Consider the following 11,129-nt stretch of genomic DNA (forward strand, 5'->3'; position numbering starts at 1 on the left):
TTAGTACGTTTTCCCCCAATTCAAGATGGCTTATTTTAAAACGATACTTTTAAAATGGAGTGACGTCACGCCGACTGGATGGATATGAATGGACTTGGAAACACGGTTTTGCGTTGTCTACAATAATCTTTAGCGAACTTTTGATTAAGTCCGCATACTTTTCTATTCTCAATGCTGTTTTTAAATTGTTGCGTAGATTATTTTAAATTCTTACTCAAACTTTGTCTTTTTTTCTGAGTTACGTGTTCGACACCTGTTGCTTTTTAAAAAGGTTAAACCTACGATAAAAAAAAACCTTTGTAGTAAACGCCAAATTGCTCTGAACTTTTTTTTCTTTGTAGTTAACAGTCTATTTGATTTGAACTTTTTTTACCGTATACTTATTTATTGATATAATTTACGCTTGACAAAACAATGTAGAATTTAATTAAAGTATTATTAAATTTCTGTCTCATTTAAATAATTTAAAAAAAAATGTTTAAGCCATTAAAAAAAGAACAAACAAGCAAAATGTAAATAATACATTTTGTTATAATAATACATTTTGTTTGTTTGTTTTATTTTAATACATTTTGATACATTTTAATACATATTACATAATACATATTAATATATTTTAATACATTTTAATAAACTACATAATACATTTTAATACATTTTAATACGTATTACATAATAATACATTTTGTTTGTTTATTCTTTTTTTGTTGCGCATTTTGTTATTGTATTTTTTTGTTATGGAATAAGTCGAGGTGGTCAAGCGATTTTAATGTTATCGCCTTCGACCAAACAAACTGAGTTTATATGGTAGAAGATAATCACCCCATTCGAAGAAGGTAACCACCCCATTCGAAATAGTAGACATCCGTGAAATGTTCAAAAACGTAAACATTAAAAAAACTTTCAAAAAAATCGTTCAAATCATTTTTCTTGATTCGAGTTTAATTCATGTAAACATATTTTTCGCTGTTTTTTATTTCTAAGTACCAAATCGAACTTTAATAAATGATAAGTTATTGTTAATTAATAATCATCTTCTTTGGTAACATGTTTTAAGCATTGTTGAATGGACAATTTGTGATATCATTGTATGTTTAAAATGCATGTATCTAATAAGCATGTGAAAGTTTAGCAATAATAAAAAATAAATGACATAATTTTTGTAATAAACTCATCTCTATACTTCCTTATAAACATTTTGGCAGTTAACTTATGGGTCATTCCATGCCAACTGGACCAAGGTCCAACATGGACCCCCTCAGATTTTGATAAAACCTAATGGGTTTATTAATATCAATGAGAAAAGCAACTCTTGAAAATTTCAGCATAAAATCTTTTGCGGTTCATGAGATATGGTCATTTGAAATATCTGATTTTTCCAAAAATAAAAACTTCAGTAGCAAAAACATGATTTGTTCATACTTTGAAGCTCTATATTCATACTTTGAAGCTCTATATTCTAGAAAATCTTCTAGTTTTTTTTACTGTATACAACTCTAAACTTACTTTAATAAAACTTTGACATTGAATTTTTGAATGTCACATTTTTTCCATAATGGCTACCTAAAAACACAAAAAAAATGTTTGCAAGTATAAAAAGTTGGTTTTTGATGAGTCTATATGCAAAACCTGCAGTTTAAGAAGTGAAAAGAAATATTTTTTTAGTTTCTATATATGGTAGGCTTCTAAATTTTTAGAAATTTACTGATAAGATACAAATCAGTAAAAAATCAACACTGGTTTTAATAAGATTTTTTTTCCTTCTAATTTAGTAGACTTTATTACAGTGATTTCAGAAAAAAAAAATAGTGGGTACTCATGGGGAAGCTACAAAATCAGAACAATGAAAATTGCCCAAAACGCATTAAAAACAATAAAAAATAAAGTTATTGTTGTACTTTAGTTTGTATTATATATTATAATACAAAGTAAGTATGAATTTAAAAGTATTTCATAAGCAGTACTAGAAATAACTCTTTAGTTAAGCCTGAATTAAACTCAATTTTTAAATATCCCTAGCTCTTCCCTGCACCTTCCCCCGTCCATTTACTTTTTAACATTCACATTTTTCCCCAGAACTTAGAAAAAAATTGTAATTGAACGCTTCTCCTTACATGGTGTGTCTGGTTTTATGTCTCATGTATGAAGTGCCTTCATGCCTAAACATACACATATAAAAACTGAAATTTAGTTTTTAATGTTTTCATATAAAACTTATTAGTAGCCTATTAAGTAAAACTGAAATCAAAGTCTTTTAGTCTAATTTACCTGATATTTAATATTATGACTATAAATTTTATAAATTTTTTTTTAATACATTCACGATTTCACCCATCCTTGTTAATTTGACTTATTTGATTATCATTTTCAAATTTAGATTACAACTTATACCAAGTTATAAGAGTTATTTGACTTGTCAACATAGTGCACAAGTTAATTATGAAATAACGATTATTATTATTATGTAATAAACAATCAATATAAACAACGAATCTTTTAAATGGTTTTTGCTAAAAAACTTAGACCAAAGTGGTTTAGTCTATTGGAGGTGCTTCAGGTCTCCATTAAGTATGGGTTTGTGAGTACCACCAAAATGCAAAAGTTTTAGTATTACAAATACAAGATACTTCAGACTATAATGACCTCTTGACATTAGTTGTATGTGACTAAATAAATTAAGACTGCATGCTGCACAGTTACCCAGATACCAACACACTAAAAGAGTATCTTGCTGCTTTGTTTGGTTCCATCTACATCTACAGTATCGGACAAAACATGGTGGACAAACTCAAATTTAGAACAAAAGTCAATCAAAAACTAAAAAAAACAAGTAAAACAATTGTACATATTAATTTTTAAATAGTTTATTATGTTCTTAACAAAATTTAAAACGTTTGAATTATACTAAGAATCACAAAAAAAATTTGTAACAGATTTTTCTCAACAAACTACATTTTTCCTTGGACAAAACAAGGTGCACATGCACATGGAATAGTCTCCCCTCACATGTACATTATGCACATGGAATAGTCTCCCCTCACAGTTAAAATTATGCACATGGAATAGTCTCCCCTCACATGCACGTTATGCACATGGAATAGTCTCCCCTCACAGTTAAAATCTCTCCCTACATTTTCCAAATTCAAAAACAGTGTATTTAATTTTTTATTAAACAAGTATTCTTCCTATTTTCTATGCTACTCTACTGCTAACTATCTACTATCCATCTTAACCTTATTCACTTCAATGCTGGCCTATAACTACTAATAATTGATCTGTTCTAAAATTCTTTTCTACTACTTTCTTCATTTCAATGCTGATTTATTACTACTAATACTTGCTCTTTCTTAACTTTTTCTCAAATTAATATCACTATTCTATTTCCAACTCTCACTATTATAAATATTGCTATTTTTTAATATTGTTATTATTATTATTGTTGCTATTGTTATTATTACTATTAATATTATTGTTATCATTACTATTATTATTATTAATATAATTGTTATCTTTATCATTTGTATTATTATTATTTTGATTATTATTACCAATAACTGGAGTTTTTATTATTACTGCCTATTATTATTACCGATGCTTATATTACTACATTATTTACAATGTTGTTACTGTATATTATTATAATCTACTTCTCTTTTATTGCTATATTTTAATTAGGTATATAAAAGTCTGTTATTCTAGATAGATGTATAAAAGAAATTTGAATTATGTCCTGAATTATCAAACTTCTTACTTAATAATTATTCCGAAAGTTTTTCGTTTAAGTATTGTACTGTTTTACTTTGTGTGTGTGTGTGTTTTGTGTATTTTTTTGTGTTTTTTGTTTTTTTAGTTTGGTGTTTTAGTTTCTTATTATGGTGTTTACTTAAAATTAGTACTTGTACTATATGTAAATATTCCATGAAATGTAAAATCTATTTCAGAATACATTTAATTTGAATTTGAATTTGGTGGACAAATCAAAACGATGCTTTTTTATAAGATTTCATTGTCTTTATTCAATTTACCATATTCTTTTGTTTTCACTTTTATCACAACCTTAATCTAAAATAATAAAACAGATTTTGGAATGTCTGACCAATTATTCTTTCAATTTAACTAAAAATAGATTTAACTCGTTATATATGGAGTATATTGCAACTTAAAATGGCTTACGACAAATTAAGAAGAGTTTTACGTGAAAATGTTATAAAAGATTTTAAAAGCGGAAAACGTCAAGCTGAAATTTGTAGAAAATATAATATAGCTAAATTGACTGTAAGCAAAACTGTCAAATCATTTGAATTTCGTGACTGCTATAAAACAAACAATCGGGGCGGACGTCCGACAAAAGCATCACAAAGACTAGATCGAATAATTGTTAAAAAGCTTTAAAAAGTTCCATTTTTGTCATCCACAAAATTAACCGAAAAACTTGAACTACAAATCTCTAATCGTACTGTGCGACGAAGAGCTATTAAAGCAAAATTGTTTTCTCGAATGCCTGACAAGAAACCACGAACTTCTTTTAAAAATAGAAATCTAAGACTAGCGTTTGCCAACGCACACCAAAATTGGACTGTAGACCAGTGGAAAAACATACTTTTTAGTGATGAATCAAAATATAACCTTTTTGGAAGCGACGGCAAAAAGCGAGTCTGGAGACCAAAGAACACCAGATTCAATACTAAATATACTAATAAGAGTGTTAAGCATGGAACGTCTTCAATGGTTTGGGGATGTTTCTCAGCACTAGGAACTGGTTCTATTCACAAAATTAATGGGATTATGGACCATTTTGTTTACAAAGATATGATGAAAGATGTAATGTTACCACATGCTGAATAGGAGATGCCCCTAAAAAGGATTTTTTTTAACAGGACAATGATCCAAACATACGTCAAAAATTGTAAAACAGTGGTTCAAGGACAAGAATATCACCATAATTGAGTGACCTGCACAAAGCCCTGACTTTAATCCCATAGAAAATTTCCAGGAAATAATTGACAATAAGATTGAGCGTGCAAATGTGAAGACCACTGAGGAATTATTTGAACAAATTGAGAAGGCCTGGTGAGAGATTGATATGAGAATTGTTGACTCATTAATTGAGTCTATGCCTCAAAGAATGAAAGCAGTAATTAAAAGTAAAGGAGGTCCTACCAAATATTAAGTAAATTTTTGAAGTTTTTCGAAAAATAATAAGTTAATTTTTGAAATTTTTTGAATTTTCAGTCGATTTTGTGAATGTCCACCTTGTTTCGTCCAAAGAAAAATGTAGTTTGTTAGGGAAAATGTGTTATAAAACTTTTTTAGTGATTTTTAGTATGATTCAAAAGCTTCAAATTTTGTTAACAACATAATAAACTACATAAAAAATAATATGTTCAATTGATTTACTAGTTTTTTTAGTTTTTGATCAACTTTTGTTCTAAATTTGAGTTTGTCCACCATGTTTTGTCCGATACTGTAGCTTTTTCATCAAAACAGAATTATTTTCACATAGCTCCATACCATAAGTTAAAGTAGGGACTCCCAATAGTTTATATATATAGGAAATAGAACTTGGGTGAGCAAACCGGATTCCAGATTGAATAAGAGTTTAAACAACAGCTCTAAAGTTTGAGGTTTTTTCATTAATATTTTTATAATTGAGTGAAGGAAAAATTGAATCTTTTTATCCCATGTAAATCCCAGATGTCGAAGTTTATTCTGAAGATTTTTTTTATTACCAGAAATCATTATCAGATTGGTTTGTATTTGTGCTTTACCTGAAATCAAGAGATAGTGTTAACTATACAGAGTGGTAATTTTTTATCGAAATATAATTTATCAAATAGGATATCCCAGTGACTGCTATCAGAAGTTTTTTCTTCATCTAAACACCATAAGTACACAGGGGAATTGTTGCTGTTGTAATGTTTAATTGTTTCGCTAATTAGAAATTCAGCATGTAGCGTTGAACAGTTAGCATTGAATCCAACTTGTAGAGGGGGAGTATCTCTAATATCCGAACATATAATGAGGATTAGGTATTCTAGAACCTTTGTAAAAATTGGCATAATGCTAATACCGCGATAGTTGCTCGGGCTATCTAAAAAAATTTTGCACGATTTAACAAGGGGTACAATAACTGACGTCGACATTGATATTGGTGTCCATCCATAATTAACGGAGTAAATAAAAATTCGATTAGCCATTTTGTTAAAGTATCACAATTTGCGTATTTCAAATGTTTTGCTGAGATACCGAAAGAGTCAGAAGATTTTTTTAATTTTAGGTTCGAAATAGCCCTAATTATATTATCTTCAGTTATTGTAACATCATCATATTTTGTTCACGGGGGAATTCTCCAATGGTTTTCACTACGATGTGTTATTTTTGAAGTATTCAGTACTCTTTCGAAGTGGTTTGCAAATTCTGAAGTAACTGACGTCGACATTGATATTGGTGTCCATCCATTATTAACGGAGTAAATAAAAATTCGATTAGCCATTTTGTTAAAGTATCACAATTTGCATATCTCAAATGTTTTGCTAAGATACCAAAGGAGTCAGGAGATTTTTTTAATTTTAGGTTCGAAATAGCCCTAATTATATTATCTCCAGTTATTGTAACATCATCATATTTTGTACACGGGGGAATTCTCCAATTGTTTTCACTACGATGTGTTTTTTTTTTGAAGTATTCAGTACTCTTTCGAAGTGGTTTGCGAATTCTGAAGTAATGGGTTCTTTGTCTTTTTTAATATTTATGGTAAATAATCTAGAATTTATGTCTTTGTTTAAATATCTAAAAGCATTCCAAAACTTTTTTGGCCTAATATTTTTTAACTTTTTAATTTTAATATACTAGCGTAGCTAGGAATGTTGGTATCTTCTGCTATTTCAATGACATTGTATTTAGTGTGCTTACCTCTAACTTCAACTGATATTAATAGTTGTAGGTAATTGTTCAAATTATTTGAGCGCTCAGGATGAACAATGCATTTAAGGCTTAGAAAATTTGTATATTTTGGTAGGGTGGCGTGATCAAAATATGACGAATTCGGTAGTGTCTGGTGTCGATATGTATAAGTAGGGACCGAACCTATAGTTACATTTACTAGTTCTAATTGATTTGTTTTTAAAAAATCAGATAAGTACACAGAATGATTACTTCTTTTGGAATTCAATCTTTCAAATAAATCTTATATTTTGTGTGGAAAAGATTGGAAGTCACCGGCTATAATTATATTACCGTTACCTTCGTAACTATAAATTAGACCTTTGACAATATTTAGTTGACTTTTGTATTCTTCCAGTGATTAGAGGCTGTTCCGTGATGAAGAGAGAATAAGGAGAGGCTGTTCCGTGATGAGGAGAGGATGAGGAGAGGCTGTTCCGTGATGAGGAGAGGATGATTTACATTTATCATATAATTTTTAAAATCTTCTTCATTAACTTGATTGCATATGCCTCCCACAAAGACATCAAATTTACGTACAATTTTTTCGCCTGCAATGCTTTTATGATCAGTAATTTTAGTTCCAAAGATAACGGTATTTTTTTTTGAAAGATACATTTTGGTGGCGTGCAACAGGTTGCGCGGATTTATTATTCTTATCAATTAAATAAAGTTGTCATCGTTATTCCGTTCAATACTTATTTCCAGTTTTTTGTCATTTATTACGTCAGAAATCTTCTTAGAAGTTATTGCGGTTGATCGCGGTTGAGCCATAATGTTGACAAATGTTTTTGAAAAATGCAGTTTGTATATATTTTCTATTTCAATATTTTTGGATTTGAGGAATGTTATTTATTGAATTCGAAACAATAGACTTTATAATTTCTTGCGGTTTACAATTACTGCGTTGTTAGATTGGAACGCTCATTGATATTTACGATTTTGTTATTTGTTTTTTGTAGTTCATCGAATTTCTCCTGTAATAAGTACAAATCAGTCATAAGTTTTTAATTTTCTGGTTGTAATTCTTTCAATCGATCAATAATTTCTTTAGTTAGATCAATAAGTCAATGCCATATTTATCATGCCATCATTATCATTACCATTTTAAAGTCAATGCCATATATCAGTGTCTTGAATAGAAATGTCCTTTAAAGATTTGTAAACATCAAAATATTGCATCTAAAAACAAAATTAAAATTATTGTTTCTTCCGGACATATATCTGTAAAAAATGATCAGTTCATAAACTAAATGTAGTAACATTAGATATACTGAGAAGTATATCTAATGTTACTACATTATACTGAAGAATATTTTTTTTGTGGGAAGGAAGGGTGGGGGGTTGGCAGCAACAATCACCATATATAGAAAAAAAATTGTTTTATTGAAACCATTAGTAAATAAAAAAAACTATTCTATATTTGTATTTATATACTTTGCATAATTGATTTGTAGTTAAAAAGTTATTGAGTTTTAAGAACTTATGATAAAAGTGTTTTTGCAATAAATACCATGAAACGAGTACTATTTATTTGTAAAAACTTTATTTATTGCAAAAAGTTGTCAAATATTTAATGCATGGCTATTTACATTCACTGAACCAAGAACTATAGCTCAAGAATTTAACAAATTTTTCACCGATATAAGACCAACACTGTCCCAAAAAACCTCTAAGACCAAATTTTTATTTTCCGAATATCTAGAACTCATAGATAATTTTATTTGTTCAGATGAGTTTTCTTCCGAACTAATGTAGATTTTAAGGCTCCTTCAAACTCATCAAGAGTTTGAAAGAGTCTTCAAATCTGTTAAAAAAAAATTAAAGCAATTGGAGCAGATCATGGAAACGAGTTTATAGATTGATTTAAATAACTTAGAGTTGTTCTTTTAAAAATATTTAGAGCTTCTATCAAGGAGTATTCCCAGAACAATTAAAAATTGCAAAAATTATTCCTATTTTTAAAGAAGGGGACAAATCTGAAATTAGTAACTATTGCCCCATCTCTGTTCTTTCCACATTTTGAAAATTCTAGAAAAAATCAACTTCAACAGAATATACTTATATTTTCATGATAATAATCTACTTTACATCAATCAATTTGGTTTCAAGAAACATAAGTCAACTGAATATCCAATTATCCAATTTGTACGTAAAATCTCAAAATCATTCGAAAAGTCTCAATATAAACTAGGAATTTTTATTGACGAATTAAAAGCTTTCAACACGGTTGATCATCTTATTTTAATTTATAAACTCAAATACTACGGAATAAAAAATATAATTTTTAAATAGTTTAAAATTTATCTACCTAACCGAAAAAGATTTGTACCATTTAACAATAATTATCAAACCACTTTTCTTAATATACCCTGTGGAGTCTAAAAAGACTAATACTATAGGGCATGTATTTTCTTTAGATTAAATACGATTTGATTATTACTTCTCATATATTTCAGTCAAATAACTTTACATAAAATACAACAATCCAAATATCCCAAAATTTAATAGATTAACAGCTGCGTTGTAGCTAGACGTTAAGAGCTTAAGTGTCAAGAGCTAAGGGGCGTAAATGCAAAGAGCTAAAAAAGAATTTTTTTTTTTTTTTTTGCCATATAAATTTATTAAAGTCGTAAAGCATAATATAAATACAAATAGCAGGGGCAAGAAGAAGACATAATTGGTCTTATCACCAAGCCCCTTAGACTATACCGTAAATATAAGAGAACAAAAATTAAAAAACGTAACACTATATAATATAAAACGTTTTTCTAAAGACTTAATAAAATAAAAATCATCGGTCCTAAAGTCCTACTTTAACTTTTTGTTTTTGTGTTGGTTAAGAAAAATTTAAAAAAAAGAAAAAAAGGAATTTGTACAAAGAAACTATATTACTAAAAAGCAAGCAAGCAAATACGCATCCTGAAGCTTTCCTTTAACACCAGTATATACGTTTAAACATGTGAATAATTCTTAAAAAAAAAAGAGAAGAATTTAAGCAATAAAGTGGCACAATGCTTTTCTAAGATCGTCAAACCCATAATGACAAACCTCTAATTGTTGGGTAAATTTAACAATAGCAATCATTAAAACTTCAGAAAAAGCTGAGCGCTACGTCGATCATCAGTAGTTTTAGCTTTAATTTATTCTTAAACTCATTAAGCGTAGAAATTGTTTTAAGTTCATTAGTTAATATTTTATTCCATAATTTCGGCCCTCAAGTAGAAATTGAAAATTCGGTCGCCGCAAAATAACTTTTGGGTTGAATATAACTGTTATTTGAAAATCTGGTGAGATATCTATTCTGATTTATTTTGAATAATGGGTAAAATATTTTAGGAGATATATTTTTGTTAATTTTGAACATAAATATAAGAACTTGATAGACATTTAATTGATAAACATTCATTATATTTAAATTAACAAATAATGCTTGAGAGTGTGTATAACGGCCCACATTGGAAATGATTCTGATTGCATGCTTTTGTTTATTAAATAGTTTTTTTATTTTATTTTTATTTGTACTGCACCAAACAATATTTGCATAATTAAAATGGCAATGAATGAACGAGAAATATAAAAGCTTTAAGCAAGTTGGATTTAAAAAAAGCTTAGCTCTGCATAGCAGGCCTATGTTCCTTGAGATTGTATTTTCAAGAAATTGTATGTCATCTCTCCACGTCACATTTTCATCAAGAAGCACGCCGAGAAATTTTAAAGTGGTTTCTCTTTTTATGTCCTGATTGGCAATACAAAGTTTTGGAAGTTTCAAGGGAATTTTATCTCGGTCATGAAAACGATGGAAAAAAGTATATTTTGTTACATTTAAAGATAATTTGTTTGCATTAAACCATTCAGTAAGATTTAATAGCTCTTTGTTTACTGACTTAAAAAGAATATTTATATCATTATGTGCATAAAACAGATTTGTGTCATCTGCAAATAAAATTGTATCTAGTTCAGTATAAGCTTTGCTTAAATCATTAATAAAAATGAGAAATAGGAGTGGCCCTAATATAGATCCCTGAGGAACCCCACATGTTATGTTCATATTAGTTGTTTTACCTTCATTATAAGAAATGTATTGTTTTCTATTTGACAAATAGCTTTTAAACCACGCAATATTTAGATTTTTAATACCATAGTTTTCTAATTTTGTTAATAAAATGTAATGATCGACAGTGTCA

Source organism: Hydra vulgaris, chromosome 03, assembly GCF_038396675.1.
Source record: "Hydra vulgaris chromosome 03, alternate assembly HydraT2T_AEP".
NCBI lineage: Eukaryota > Metazoa > Cnidaria > Hydrozoa > Anthoathecata > Hydridae > Hydra > Hydra vulgaris.